We start from the raw sequence: 15,264 nt of genomic DNA, 5'->3' as shown, positions 1-15,264 counted from the left end.
GAAATCTTGGCAACAACAGATGGGTGTTCCATCTTCAGGAACAGAAATTTTTATTCCAAACTCTCAATAAGCCAAAGCTAATTGACCCATGTAGCTGGTCCAGAACCAAATTGAATTAGGTTAGCATTCTCAAGCAGCATAGCCAAAAGCTTAAAGTTAATACTACAAAGAGATATATGGCCTAATGTTTCATACCACCACTTTTATCTTGAAAATTTTTGATGCTACCTATTGTCTACAAAAGAAAACTCAAATCTTTACCTGTCGTTCAATGTCTTATATAAGGTGACATTGCCATTTCATATCTACATTTGCCATTTCATATCAGGACTTTTTCCGTATGTTGGCCCCCTTTCCTAATGTTCTTGCCTTTGATGACACCATTTCCCCACTAAGAAGGCCCTCCTTCCTTCCTCTTTGAAACTGGCCCAACTGCCCCATAGAAATAATATTTACAAGTTTTTAAGTAAACATATAAATTGACCCTCCATCTTAAAACTTGAAACTTACTTTAACTGAGTTCCTCCCTCAGGAAACTGACCCTCAGACAAGCCACTGAAACTTACTAGATCACTGCATCCAGACAATGAGATGCCAGCCCCCTCAGTCATTGTGATTGCTTCCTTACCCCTCCTTAGTTCCTGTTTTCCTGTCTCCTTCAGTAGATACACATCCCAATTTTGGTCAGTCTGGAAGATAGATTTGGAACTTTATCTCCCATTCTCCTTGGCTATGGCTTCAGTACCTGATTAAAGCCTTCTTCCTTGGCAATACTTGTTGATTCAGTGATTGGCATTCTGTGCATTGAGCAGCAAGACCTAGACCATATCCCTGGCATTTCAGTAACATCTTAAGTTGTGCCCAACCCTCAAGATTCAGCTCAAGTCCACCCCAGCCCTTGTTCTCCAAACCCTTATATTTTCTTCCTCTCTGAATCTTGTAAGGGTAGTTGGTTTTCTGCACTTGGGCCTTCTTATGCACCACCTTGGGTTTTTGGGGTTTTTTTAATTGCTCTTTCTGTCTTATGTGTGTCCAGTGAGACTGCAAACTCCTTTAGGGCAGGAACAAATAATCTCTATCCTAAATTGTACTCTTCTTGGCTCAAGAAATGCAGCTGCCTCTGTTAAGTGTTTTCTAATGTAGATGACTTGGATGCCTTAAATGTTCTAAACTTGTATGCAAGTTTGTAGAGAACTATCAGAATACTCAATATACAGAAATGCGGCCAAGCAAACTAATCTTTCCTGAGCTTTGTTCTATTCATTATCACTCCCCCCTCAACCCTCTGCCTTCACAGTCTGCATCCACTCTGCTTGTACAAACAGATGCTTTTTGACTTTCAATCTCCCACATATTATGCAGCTTTGCTCCAGATCCAAGGTATATTATTTTCACCAATACCAACAGATAACTCTGCCAGTTATTTGTATGGTGCCACCGGGTTTAAGAATAAATGAACCTACCAGTCTTTCTTGTTGTATTACTATTACCTAACATAATGCCAAAATAGGTACTCAATAAATAGTTGACAATTAAATAAAAATTTGATGAGTCTTCTACATGCTTAAAATCCTTTTTGGCCACGCACAGTGGCTCACGCCTGTAAACCCAGCACTTTGGGAGGACAAGGTGAGAGGATCCCTTTGGCTCAGGAGTTCAAAACCAGCCTGGGCAACATGGCGAAACCCCTTCTCTACAAAAAAAAAAAAAAAAAAAAAAAAAATTAGCCAGGCGTGGTAGTGTGTGCCTGCAGTCCCAGCTACTTTGGAGGCTGAGAGGTGGGAGGATCACTTGAACCTGGGAGGTGGAGGTTGCAGTGAGCTGAGCTCGCATGCCACTGCACTCCAGCCTGGGTGACAGAGTGAGACCCTGTCTCAAAAGAAAAAAAAATTAAATATTTTTGTTTCGAAAATGTTAGTTTTGCTTTTGTTTTTAAAATATTTAGTAGATAATTTGGCTATAAAATTTTATTTAGTAGATAATTTGGCTATATAATTTTATTTATTTTAAAATTTGTTTTTATTTTTTTAAGACAAGGTCTCACTCTGTAGTCCGAGCTGGAGTGCAGTGGCATGATCATGGCTCAATGTGCCTCAGTCTCCTGGGTCAAATGATCCTCCCACGTCAGCCTCCCGAAGTGCTGGGATTACAATCATGAGCCACTGCACCCAGCTGGCTGTAGAATTTTAAATTCAAAATTATTTTCCCTCAAAATTTGGGAAGAAGTGTGCCATTGTCTACGTTTGGTGTGAGTTGATTTCTTATTTTTTTATAGATAACTTTTTCCTCCTTTGAAGCTTTCAGCATCTTCTCTTTAATAAGATGCTTTGAAATTTCATGACGATGGGTCCAAGTAAAGAAATTTTAAAAAATGATTTAGCCTCCTTGGCACCTAGTAGGTCTTTTCAGTTTGAACACTCATGCTCTTTTCATCTCTGGAAATTTTTATTATTATTTTCTGTCTTGCATTCTGTCCTTATAAAACTCTCATTTTAACTGTTTTCTATCTTTTTATCCCATATTTGCTGTCTGTATGTGTTTTTTTTTCCATATTTTTAGAGATGTCCTCAGCTTCCAACAAACCTCTCTGGTGGGCTATCAAGCTTTTAATTTTGAGATAATTCTTTCCTTTTTTTGGTTGTTCTTTTATAAGAATTTCTGGGGGAAAACCCTTTGCTTAAATGCCAGTTAAATAACTCTTATTATCACTAATTAGACATTTTTCTGAATTATCTCTTCCCCCTTCTGAAGTTAGTTTTACTTATTTTTTTAATTTTAAATTATTTTTAAAATTTTGTGTAGAGACGGGGTTTTGCCATGTTGCCCAGCGTGCTCTTGAACTCCTGGGCTTAAGTGATCTGCCTGTCTGCCTCCCAAAGTGCTGGGATTACAGATATGAGCCACTGCGCCTGGCCAATTTAACTTATTTTTCATTCTAGTCTTCTTGTTCGTGTGCTGGTTTTCATTACATGTCCTGATTGCCTATTTGTATTTAATAATAATGAGCGTGAGTTCTGGAAGCTCTGTGTACTTGTGGAAGTATGAAACCAGCAGTTTAGCGGTAGATTGACCTAGTAGGGAATCTGTAGTCAAAATAACAGCCTCTCAAATGCCACAATAAGAACAACCCTAGCTCTCCTTGATAGTTTAATTTCCTAAGAGGAAAGTACTTTCTATCTTGCCCAGTAGCAAATGCCAGACTGTTATCTTGTCCAAGCGGGTTGGGAGTCAGTGCCGAGAAGGCTGACTATTGCATATACAGATCCCCAATTGATCCATCTGTTTTCAGCTCAGCTTCTCTGCTGGATCTTTGTTGTACCTGCCAACTCTGAACTGGGAGCTTTTGTGAAATTTTTCAGGATAATGACTTCTACCTCCACTGCAACCCCTTCCGGGCTCATTCTGGGCTATAGCTTTCTCTACTGTGTGTCGTCTATTGATATACTTCCTGCCACTTTGTGTCTTCCAGAGATTGTTCAAATTGCTTATGTTTCTCCATATCTTTGCTATTACAAATATGTTTCTCTTTTATTTCTAATTTAATGGAAGCTCAGGAAAGAGTGAAGAGAAATACATGCATTTGGTGCACCATCTTAAACTGGAAAACAGTTATGTGTATTTAAAAACCCCTAGATGATTCTGATGATCAGTCAAGTTTGGAAGACACTGACCTAAACTCTCTTTTCTTCTCACTTTCCCTTTATTAAGCACTGAGCATTTACTGCTTTCCAACTCCTTGCATTCTGTGGTACATTTTTCTTACTAGTTGATCATTTTCATCAGAGCAGGAACGTGTCTGATTACTATTTGTGCTTAGTCTACTGCACCTCATCCAACCCCTTGCATGATGTAACACCATCTTAAAATTTCAATAAATTCTCATTGAATGAAAGAATGAACAAATGAATGAATGAAGAAATGATAAGCATTAAGGTAAGTAGTTTCTCTAGTTTTTATTCTGACTTTATTTACTTAGATGGTATTTTTTTTAAAACTAAGACTAGTCAGCTATATGTAGCCATTTGAGATTAATCCCCTTTTAAAATAGATGCAGTGACTCATTTTTACTTTTTAAAGAAACTTTCCATTTCCAAGAGCCCTATTTCCAGAAACACTTCATAATGTACAAGCTTTCAGCTTGCAAATGGTTTCATTTGAGCCTCATACCAGGAATAGCTTGTATGAATCCATAAACATGAATGAGGCTCTTCTTGTAGGATTTTCCTATTTTGGTCCAATGCCTACCTCAAATAGAATCCATTTGGGTGAATTCTGCTGCCATAAACCCATTTAATCTCAAGGCTGCTATTGTAAATAACAGGATTAAAAACAAACATACCTCAGTCATCATTGATTCATATCTCAGACACAGACAATAAAATATATATCTATTAAAATATATTACCAGGATAAAAATGTTAAAAACCATAATCCATTTTTGTCAGTCTTCAAGGTTTTAAATTTTTAATAAAATGCATCAGCCTTATCTTGATGAACTATTTTATAACGAATGCAGGAATAGAGATACTGAAATTTAAAAATAGGAAGAGAAAGAAAGAGAGCAAAGCCAGCAGATTTTTAAAAGAATTATTCTAATATCTGGCTTGTGAAACATTTTCTTTACCCCATACCTGATTTTTAAAATTGAGTTAGTAAAAGCTTTTGGTCATTTCAATTAGTGACTATTTTCTTCTTCAGTCAGCAAGTGCTTTTATTATTATTATTTTTTTAACCAATGATTCAGGTATTGTAGATGGCATTTAAATTAGTCAGGGCTATGCAGATACAATCAGCAAAATCCAGAATGTGAAAATTTCTAAAGGACAAAAGACACAGTTCTCATAACAAAAAAATTGCTTTCATTACTTGACTTTAAAAGAAATATTTGGGCTGCTCTGGGGAGAATAAATTGTAGAGAGGCAAAAGGGGATGTGCAGAGACCTATTAGGAGTCTATTGCACTACCTACACAAGAGTGATGGTGACTTGGTCCAGGATTTTAGTGGATGAGAAATGGTCAGATTTGAAAATACATTGATGTTAAATCAACAGCATTTGCAGATGGGCTGTATGTGGTGACTGCAGGAGAAGTAGGTTTCAGAAGGAAAATCAGGAGTTCAGTTTGGGACAAGGTAAGTTTGAGATGTTAATTAAATACTCAGGTGGGAGTCAGCTGCAAATATCAGCCAAGAGTTCATGGGTGAGTTCTGGGTAGGGGATATAAATTTGGTAGTCTTTAGGGTAATGAAATGTTTTAAACCATTAGAATAAATTAGATTACCAAGTGAGTATAGATACAGTAAAGGAGATATCTGTTGTTTCAAAATATTATGGAACAAACAACCTCAAAATGTAGTGACTTAAAACAATGATCATCTATTCTCACGGATCTGTGGTTGGGTGAGAGTTGGTCAGTCTAGATTGGACTTGACTGTGGTGATTTGGTTCTGTTCTACATGTCTCTCATGGTTTCCCTGGAGCTGAGGTAGGACAGGTAGTCAAGGAAGTGACCATGTCCTCAGAACACAGCCACCATGGTGACCATACAGTCAACATAGGCCCCAGCATTTGCACTATAGTCCAGCTCATTCAAACAAAGCTATCTCCAGGAGGGAATTTCCCCTGTAAAGAGCATATGCATTTTGATTTTTACCTGTCTTCAGACTGACCCTTTGCTCATTATAATACTATAAAACACACTCCTGGGTGGAGATTTAAAATGCTAATGAGACATGCAATGTATGAACAAGCATGTATGGCTACTGTACATGGGCACCCAGAGGACCACTCACCATGCTTACTAGTAACACCTCTTCCCACATCTTTACGAATAATCATGGAAGACTCGCAGAAGGGGAATTCCCTAGTGCCAGTCTTTGCTATCTCATCCTTACGAGTAACCTGCCCTGAACTCTGTCTCTCAGGGTATACTGTCTATTCCGCACTTAACTTTCAAAATATTATTTTGCCTTTGCAATACATTGTTCTGTGCTGTGTCTCCTTTGCTGTGTGTCTCTTGTTTAAATTATTATAAGTGAAGAAGACAAGAACTGAGGTGTCAGGTTTGAGCCCAAGCTGAGGTCTGAGGGGAATCGGTAGACAGGTGGCAGATAGCTGGAAAAACACTCGAGGAATTGTAGGCAGCTGCAACATGGCTTTATTCTTTCTCTGGGCACAAGCCATATGGACAGCACCAGCAGGGTAGTTATACCTTTTACAGATAATAGCGGCTCCGAGCCAAGCACAAACTCATGTGAGTGGTTATCTAATGCATCTCACATGGTGTGGTTTCATAATGTGTGCAGTTGTGTGCCTGCGCTCCAAACCTGCTGAGTCATGCTGCACCAGAAGGCCACTTCAGCCTACTCCAGACTAAAGCACAACTATTTCCCTTACATGAGGTATCACAGCAGCTGTCAACAGAACCAGTGGACTAGTCCAGGAATGTTTTATTCATGGAAGTGCCAGAGGTACAAGTAAAAGTAGAAACATATAAGGCCTTTAGAGTCTTGGCTCAGAGCTGGTATAGCATCACTTCCTCTTTGTTCTGTTGGCCATTTATAGCTGAATGCCAAGTCAAGCGTCAGCAAAATTATAAGGCTGAGGCATTGATACAGGGAAGAGTGAAAAATTTGAGTTCAACAGTGCAATCTTTCATATGTAAAAGGACTAAGTCCTGGTGCATTTTAATTTTAAAAGGTCAAATTTGAATCCTACATCTACCCCACTCCCCATTTCTTTTTTTTTTTTTTTCACGCTTAATTCACTTTATTTTTCTTGTATAAAAACCCTATGTTGTAGCCACAGCTGGAGCCTGGGTCTGCTGCATGGAGACTCTGGTGTGGGTCTTGACGAGGTGGTCAGTGAATTCCTGATAGGGAGACTCGGTAAATACAGTCTCCTTCCAGAGGTCGGGGGTCAGGTAGCTGTAGGTCTTAGAAATGGCATCAAAGGTGGCCTTGGCGAAGTTGCCCAGGGTGGCAGTGCAGCCCCGGGCTGAGGTGTAGCAGTCATCGATACCAGCCATCATGAGCAGCTTCTTAGGTACAGGTGCGGAGATGATGCCAGTGCCCCTGGGTGCAGGGATGAGGCGCACCAGCGCAGAGCTGCAGCGGCCTGTCACCTTGCGAGGGACGGTGTGGGGCTTGCCGATCTTGTTCCCCCAGTAGCCTCTGCGCACGGGGACAATGGAGAGCTTGGCCAGGATGATGGTCCCACGGATGGCGGTGACCACCTCCTTGGAGCACTTAACACCCAGACCAACGTGGCCATTGTAGTCCCCGATAGCAACAAACGCCTTGAACCTGGTGCACTGGCCGGCGCGGGTCTGCTTCTGCACTGGCATAATCTTCAAATCCTCATCCTTGAGAGAGGCCCCCATGAAAAAGTCAATGATCTCTGATTCCTTAATGGGCAGGGAGAAGAGATAGATCTCCTCCAGGGACTTGATCTTCATGTCCTTGACCAAGCGGCCCAACTTGGTGACGGGCATCCACTCCTTATCCTCGGCCTTGCCTCCGCGAGCTCCGTGGCCTCGCCCGGCCCCGGCCCCGTCCACGGCCGCAACCCCGGCCCCGGATGCCACTGCTGAAACCTCCACGGAAGCCACCGCGGTTCCCCATCCCAGGGCCACCAGGGCCTCCGGGCCACGCCGCTGCACCGGCGTCATCCGCCATTTGGTGTTTTCTCGGAAAAGAAGCTACCCCGCTCCCCATTTCTAATCAGGAGCCAAAGGCAGACTATCCTAGACATAATCTTAACCATTGCTCGCCGTTGACTAAGAAAGTCTGTAGCAAGACGGTCCAACATACCAAAGTGTGCTATCTGTGGGTCCAAGGAAAAAACAAAACAAAAAACACCTTGAGGAAGAAAAGAAGGAGACATCTCCACCTGAAACTGGAAAAATAAAGTTTCATCTCCAATAGTAGTGTCTGATGAGGAAACTAATGTGAGCACATGACACCATATCAAACAGACATCAGAAACTCAGCACAAGCAGCAAGTTCTAATTTTAAATAGACAATAACCAGGAATTTTTTTTAAGCTGATAAAATGCACAATATGCATTTTTATTCTGTTTTTTTTTTGTTGTTGTTGGGAACAGACTTTATTTTTAACCATGACAACTATTTTATAAATATATAGTAAAATTGTCAGGCTTTTGAGTTTCTTTAGAAGTAAGGACATCAAAGAAACAATTATTTTTAAGGATATAATCTGCTATTACCAGCATAGGCTACAAGCTTGGATTTTTGAAAAATAATAAATAACATGGTACTAGTACCTGTATACTGTGTTGTATTTTAAGCTGCGTTTACTGGATCTAGAGATTTTTGGAGCTCAAGGGGCCTCAGAGATGATAATCACCTAATTTTATAGATAAAGTAACAGAGGCCCAGAGAAGTTAACCTGATTCTTTGATCATAAAAGAATTGGATTGTGTGACTTGTAACCTAGTGGCAGAAAAAAGGGGTAGCTATGGGAGACTCTACCCAGACCTCTGCTCCATCCATGCATTCCATTATCTCCAGTCATTCCCTTGTACCTCTCTTCCTTTAGTAAACAATCCAGTAAAAAATGTGATTCACTGAGCAACCAAAGCTCCTGAACATGTTTCCCCAGGTGCCCCTCCCCCACACCCAGCCTGTATTAGTCCCTTTCATGCTGCTGATAAAGATATACCCAAAACTGGGAAGAAAAAGAGGTTTAATTGGACTTACTATTCCACATGGCTGGGGAGGCCTCAGAATCATGGTAGGAGGCAGAAGACACTTCTTACATAGTGGCGGCAAGAAAAAAATAAGGAAGAAGCAAAAGTGGAAACCTCTGATAAACCCATCAGATCTCGTGAGACTTATAAACTATCATGAGAATAGCAAGGGAAAGACCGGCCCCTGTGATTCAATTACCTCCCCCTGGGTCCCTCCTACAACACATGGGAATTCTGGGAGATACAATTCAAGCTGAGATTTGAGTGGGGACACAGCCAAACCATATCATTCTGCCCCTAGCCCCTTCAAATCTCATGTCCTCACATTTCAAAACCAATCATGCCTTCCCAACAGTCCCTCAAAGTCTTAACTCATTTCAGCATTAACCCAGAAGTCCACAGTCCAAAGTCTCATCTGAGACAAGGTAAGTCCCTTCCACCTATGAGCCTGTAAAATCAAAAGAAAGCTAGTTACTTCCTAGTTACAATGGGGGTACAGGTATTGGGTAAATACAGCTGTTCCAAATGGGAAAAGTTGGCCAAAACAAAGGGGTTACATGCCCCAAGCAACTCTGAAATCCAGCGGGGCAATCAAATTTTAAATCTCCAAAATGATCTCCTTTGACTCTAGGTCTCACATCCAGGTCACACTGATGCAAGAGGTGGGTTCCCATGGTCTTGGGTAGCTTTGCCCCTGTGGCTTTGTAGGGTACAGCCTCCCTCCCGGCTGCTTTCACAGGCTGTCATTGAGTGTCTGCAGCTTTTCCAGGTGCATGATGCAAGCTGTCAGTGGATCTACCATTCTGGAGTCTGGAGGACAGTGGCCCTCTTCTCACAGCCCCGCTAGGCAGTGCCCCAGGAGGGACTCTGTGTGGGGGCTCCGGCACCACATTTCCCTTCCGCACTGCCCTAGCAGAGGTTGTTCATGAAGGCCCTGCCCCTGCAGCAAACTTTTGCCTGGTCATCCAGGCATTTCCATACATCTGAAATCTAGGTGGAAGTTCCCAAACCTCAATTCTTGACTTCTGTGCCCTTGCAGACTCAACGCCATGTGGAAGCTGCCAAAGCTTGGGGCTTTCCCCCTCTGAAGCCACACCCTGAGCTCTATGTTGGCCACTTTCAGACATGGCTGGGGTGGCTGGGACACAGGGCACCAAGTCCCTAGGCTGTACACAGGAAAGGAACCCTAGGTCCTGCCCACAAAACCACTTTTTCCTCCTACGCCTCTATGCCTGTGATGGGAGGGGCTGCCATGAAGGTCTCTGACATGGCCTGGACACATTTTCCCCATGGTCTTGGGGATTAACATTAGGCCCCTTTCTACTTATACAAATTTCTGCAGCCAGCTTGAATTTCTTCTCAGAAAATGGGTTTTTCTTTTCTACTGCATCGTCAGGCTGCAAATTTTCTGAACTTTTATGCTCTGTTTCCCTTTTAAAATGGAGTGCTTTTAATAGCACCCAAGTCATCTTTTGAATGCTTTACTGCTTAGAAATTTCTTCTGCCACATACCCTAAATCATCTCTCCCAAGTTCAAAGTTCCACGAATCTCTAGGGCAGGGGCAAAATGCCACCGGTCTCTTTGCTAAAACATAACAAGAGTCACCTTTGCTCCAGTTCCCAACAAGTTCCTCATCTTTATCTCAGACCACCTCAGCCTGGATTTCATTGTCCATATCATTATCAGCATTTTTGTCAAAGCCATTCAACAAGTCTCTAGGAGGTTCCAAACTTCCCCACATTTTCCTGTCTTCTGAGCCTTCCAAACTGTTCCAACATCTGCCTGCTACCCAGTTCCAAAGTCGTGTTCACATTTTCAGGTATATTTTCAGCAACGCCCCACTCTACTGGTACCAATTTACTGTATTAGTCCATTTTCATGCTGCTGATAAAGACACACCCAAAACTGGGAAGAAAAAGAGATTTAATGGACTCACAATTCCACATGGCTCTGGAGGCCTCAGAATCATGGCAGAAGGTAAAGGCACTTCTTACATGGTTGTGGAAAGAGAAAAATGAGGAAGAAGCAAAAGTGGAAACCCCTGACAAACCCATCAGATCTCGTGAGACTGATTAACTATCACAAGAATAGCATGGGAAAGACCTGCCCCCATGATTCAATTACCTTCCCCTGGGTCCCTCGAACAACATGTGGGAATTCTAGGAGATACAATTCAAGTTGAGATTTGGGTGGGGATGCAGCCAAACCATATCACAGCCCAATGTAGAAATCCTAAAATAGCCACTCTCCACTCTCAGAAATAACTTTTCTTCACTGTTATAGACAGAATGCTTGTGTTTTCCCAAAATTCGTATGTTGAAACCCTTCCTACTAATGTGTATTATGAGGTGGGATCTTTAGGAGTCAATTAGGTTTAGATTAGGTCATGAGGGTAGAGCCCTCATGTATGGGATTTGTGTCTTTATCAGAGTCCTTAGAGAGTTCGCTTCCTCTTTCTCTGCCAGGTAAGAATACAAGAAGCAGCAATTTGCATCCCTCACCAGAATCTCATCATTCTGGCACTCTGATCTCAGGCTGCCAGCATCCACAACTGTAAGCAATTAATTTGTGTTATAAGCCACCCAGTCTATGGCATTTTGTTATAGTAGCTTGAACAGGCTAAGATATTTACCATCACCAGTGTCTAGAGTTTTATGGGCCTTGAAGAACAGGAGGATTTTTTGGTATCCTGTTGTTTCCTTTATTCACTTTATTTTATCTTTATGTGTCTTTCTCTACCTGACTTGCACTTAGGGCTAGATTTTGGAGATAGTGTTTGTGCACATCTGTGGGAAATAATACAGCTTTTCTTCCCTGTAGACACAAACTAGTTGGCCTATTTAGGCTTAATATTTTCTTGGGAGTTTAATTATTCTTTTCTTTTGGCCAGTGTCTTTTCCAGCAGTAACAACTTAGGGCCTTCCAAAGTCCTTTCTGGGACTTAATGTGGTGCTTTTCCCTTTTAGCGTACTCTGTGAAGTTCAGGAAGTGATTACTTTGCATACTTGCTCTGAAATAACATCTGAAATTCAACGTGTTCTAACTCAGCCTTTTATTAATGCTGTGAAAGATAAAGCCAGATACTACTTAAACTGGTAAGGACATATTTTAATCAGTAATATACTATTGCAATAGGAAAGAGGGTCTAGCATGAACTGAACTCAGCTTCAGTTTGTACACAGGTGGCAGGGCTGAGTAGCTTGGTACCACAAGCACGTGCCACCACTCCTGGGCTCAAGCAATCCTCTCACCTGGGCCTCCCAAAGTCCTGGGATTACAGGCATGAGCCCAGCTGACAGGGTGTTTCAAAGGGAGAATGAAGGAGTAGGGAGGAGGATGAGTGGTGTCTCAGTAGAGACAGGGAAGTTAAACTTCCAGGATATAAAGCAGGCAAAAAAAAGTGAAAAGGGTAGACTGGCTTAGCCTCCCAGCCTACATATTCCTCCCATGCTGGATGCTTTCTACCCTTGAACATTGGACTCCAAGTTCTTCAGCTTTGAGACTTGGACTGGCTTCCTTGCTCCTCAGCTTGCAGACGGCCTATTGCGGGACCTTGTGTGAGTTAATATCCTATAAACAACAAAGATTGGTTGGTGCAGTTAGGCCAGCTGTGTCTGTTGGCTGCCTTCCCACAAAGATTGGGAGACAGAGGCTCTTAACCTTCCTGATGATTGATTACATTTTAAAGGAATGGCTTTCAGGTCCTTGAGAAAGATGCTCCTGAGTTGTAGGAGAAACATGTACATCTCAAAGGGACAGGAGAAGGATTCGCAATTGTAAGCCCTCTTGAGTAAATGCTCTAAGAAAGGAAGGTTGGGGCCTATTGTAAGGTGTTGGCTAAAACAAACAGTAAATTTTTTGGCAGCCTGAAGCTTTTTCAGGCAAGTAGCAACAGTAGCAACTGAATGCAACAGCGAGCTGTTAGAGACTATGTTAGTATTCGGCCGGGAGCGGTGGCTCACCCCTGTAATCCCAGCACTTTGGGAGGCCGAGGCCAGCGGATCACGAGGTCAGGAGATCGAGACCATCCTGGCTAACATGGTGAAACCCCGTCTCTACTAAAAATACAAAAAAATTAGCCGGGCGTAGTGGCGGGCGCCTGTAGTCCCAGCTACTCGGGAGGCTGAGGCTGGAGAATGGCGTGAACCCGGGAGGCGGAGCTTGCAGTGAGCCGAGATAGCGCCACTGCAGTCCGGCCTGGGCGACAGAGCGAGACTCTGTCTCAAAAAAAAAAAAAGAAAAAAAAAAAAAGAAACTATGTTAGTATTCAGCCAAACACAGCGGCTCACGCCTGTAATCCCAGCAGGGGCGTGGTGGCGGCTCACGCCTATAATCCCAGCACTGTGGGAGGCTGAGGCAGATGGGATCACGAAAGCCAGGAGATCGAGACCATCCTGGCTAACACGGTGAAACCTTGTCTCTACTAAAAATACAAAAAATTAGCTGGGCGTGGTGGCATGCGCTTATAGTCCCAGCTACTCAGAAGGCTGAGGCAGAAGATCACTTGAACCTGGGAGGCGGAGATTGCAGTGAGCTGAGATGGCACCACTGCCACTGCACTCCAGCCTGGTGACAAAGCAAGACTTCGTCTTAAAATAAATAAATACAATTAAAAAAAGAAACTATGTTAGTACTCAAGTGTTTTCGTGTTGAGTAAAGGAGATACACAATATGCACATCATTTGTGTGGAGAATCTGTAGTGTTTTTTTTTTTTTTTTTGAGATGGAATATCACTGTGTCACCCAGGCTGGAGTGCAGTGGCGTGATCTTGGCTCACTGCAAGCTCCGACTCCCGGGTTCACGCCATTCTCCAGCCTCAGCCTCCCGAGTAGCTGGGAATATAGGTGCCCGCCACCATGCCCGGCTAATTTTTTTGTATTTTTAAAAAATAGAGATGGGGTTTCACCATGTTAGCCAGGACGGTCTCGATCTCCTGACCTCATAATCCACCTGCCTCGCCTCCCAAAGTGCTGGGATTACAGGCGTGAGCCACCGCGCCCAGCCTGTTTTGTTTTTTAGACAGGGTCTTGTTCTGTCACCCAAGCTGGAGTGCAATAGCTCAATCTCACCTCACTGCAATCTCCGTCCCCTGGGTGCAAGTGATCCTCCCACCTCAGCCTCCCTAGTAGCTGGGACCACAGGTGTACACCACTAAGCCCAGGCATTTTTTTTTTTTTTTGTATTTTTGGTAGAGACAGGGTCTTGCCATGTTCCCCAGGCTGAGAATCTGTAGTTTTTAAGTGGCCAATATTGAGATGTTGTCAAGAAGAGGGCTCAGCCTGGCGGGATGACCCATTCCTGTAATAGAGTGTATTAGTCAGTATTCTCTAGAGGGACAGAACTAATAGGAGATATATATACAAAGGGGGAGTTTATTGGGTACTATTAACTCACACGATCACAAGGTCCCACAATAAGCCATCTGCAAGCTGAGGAAGCCAGTCTGAGTCCCAAAGCTGAAGAACTTGAAGTCCAATGTTCAAGGGTAGGAAGCATCCAGCATGGGAGAAAGATGTAGGCTGGGAGGCTAAGCCAGTCTACCCTTGTTGGGAGCAAGCCCCCAACAGTCTGACCATAAACTGGCCCCAAAACTGGCCATAAATAAAATCTCTGCAGCACTATAACGTGTCCATAATGGCCCTACCGCCCAAGCTGGAAGGTTGTGGGTTTAGGGGAATGAGGGCGAGGAACACCTGGCCCAACCAGGTCGGAAAACCGCTTAAAGGCATTCTTAAGCCACAAACAAAAGCCTGAGAGATCTGTGTCTTAAGGGCATGTTCCTGCTGCAATTAATTCGGCCCATCCCTTCATTTCCCATGAGGGATACTTTTAGTTAACTTAACATCTATAGAAACAATGCTAATGACTGCTTTACTGTTAATAAATATGTGGGTAAATCTTTGTTCGGGGATCTCAGCTCTGAAGGCTATAAGACCCCTGATTTCCCACTTCACACTTCTGTATTTCTGTGTGTCTTTAATTCCTCTAGTGCCACTGGGTTAGGGTCTCCCCGACTGAGCTGGTTTCGGCATACCCTTTTCATGGTTTTTTGCCTGCTTTATATCCTGGCCACTCCAGCAGCTGCTTAGATGGTGCCTACTTGGATTAAGAGTGGAGCTGCCTTTCCCAGCCACTAACTCAAATGTTAATCTCCTTTGGCAACACCCTCACAGACACACCCAGGATCAATACTTTGCATCCTTCAATCCAATCAAGTTGACACTCAGTCTTAACCATCACATACAGCTAAGCAGGAGGCTAAGGCAGGAGGACTGCTCGAGCCAGGAGTTGAAGGCTGCATTGAGCTATGATGGTGCCACTGCACTCCAGCCTGGGCAACAGAGCAAGACCCTGTTCCTGAAAAAAAAAGAAGAGGCTCAGAGGATCTTTATTGGAGTTTGGTCAAGGAGGGGCTGTTTCTCACTGAGTAATTTTAAAACAGTTATTTTGTTTTAGTATTCTGAAATCTGAAATGGGACTATCAGTATCTCCTGTATCTCCTGGGAGCATCAAGTGCAGTACTGAGCAATAGAAATATAATGCAAGCCTCACG

General features: G+C 43.0%; 1 pseudogene; it reads right to left on the bottom strand.

Annotated features, from left to right (window-relative positions):
- Positions 1-6,776: 6,776 nt before the first annotated feature.
- On the bottom strand, positions 6,777-7,675 carry LOC129018908 (small ribosomal subunit protein uS5-like; annotated as a pseudogene).
- Positions 7,676-15,264: the final 7,589 nt, after the last annotated feature.

Source organism: Pongo pygmaeus, chromosome 17, assembly GCF_028885625.2.
Source record: "Pongo pygmaeus isolate AG05252 chromosome 17, NHGRI_mPonPyg2-v2.0_pri, whole genome shotgun sequence".
Classification (NCBI taxonomy): domain Eukaryota; kingdom Metazoa; phylum Chordata; class Mammalia; order Primates; family Hominidae; genus Pongo; species Pongo pygmaeus.
The sequence above is the reverse complement of the archived record's forward strand: the minus strand, read 5'-3'. Positions and strand labels throughout refer to the sequence as shown.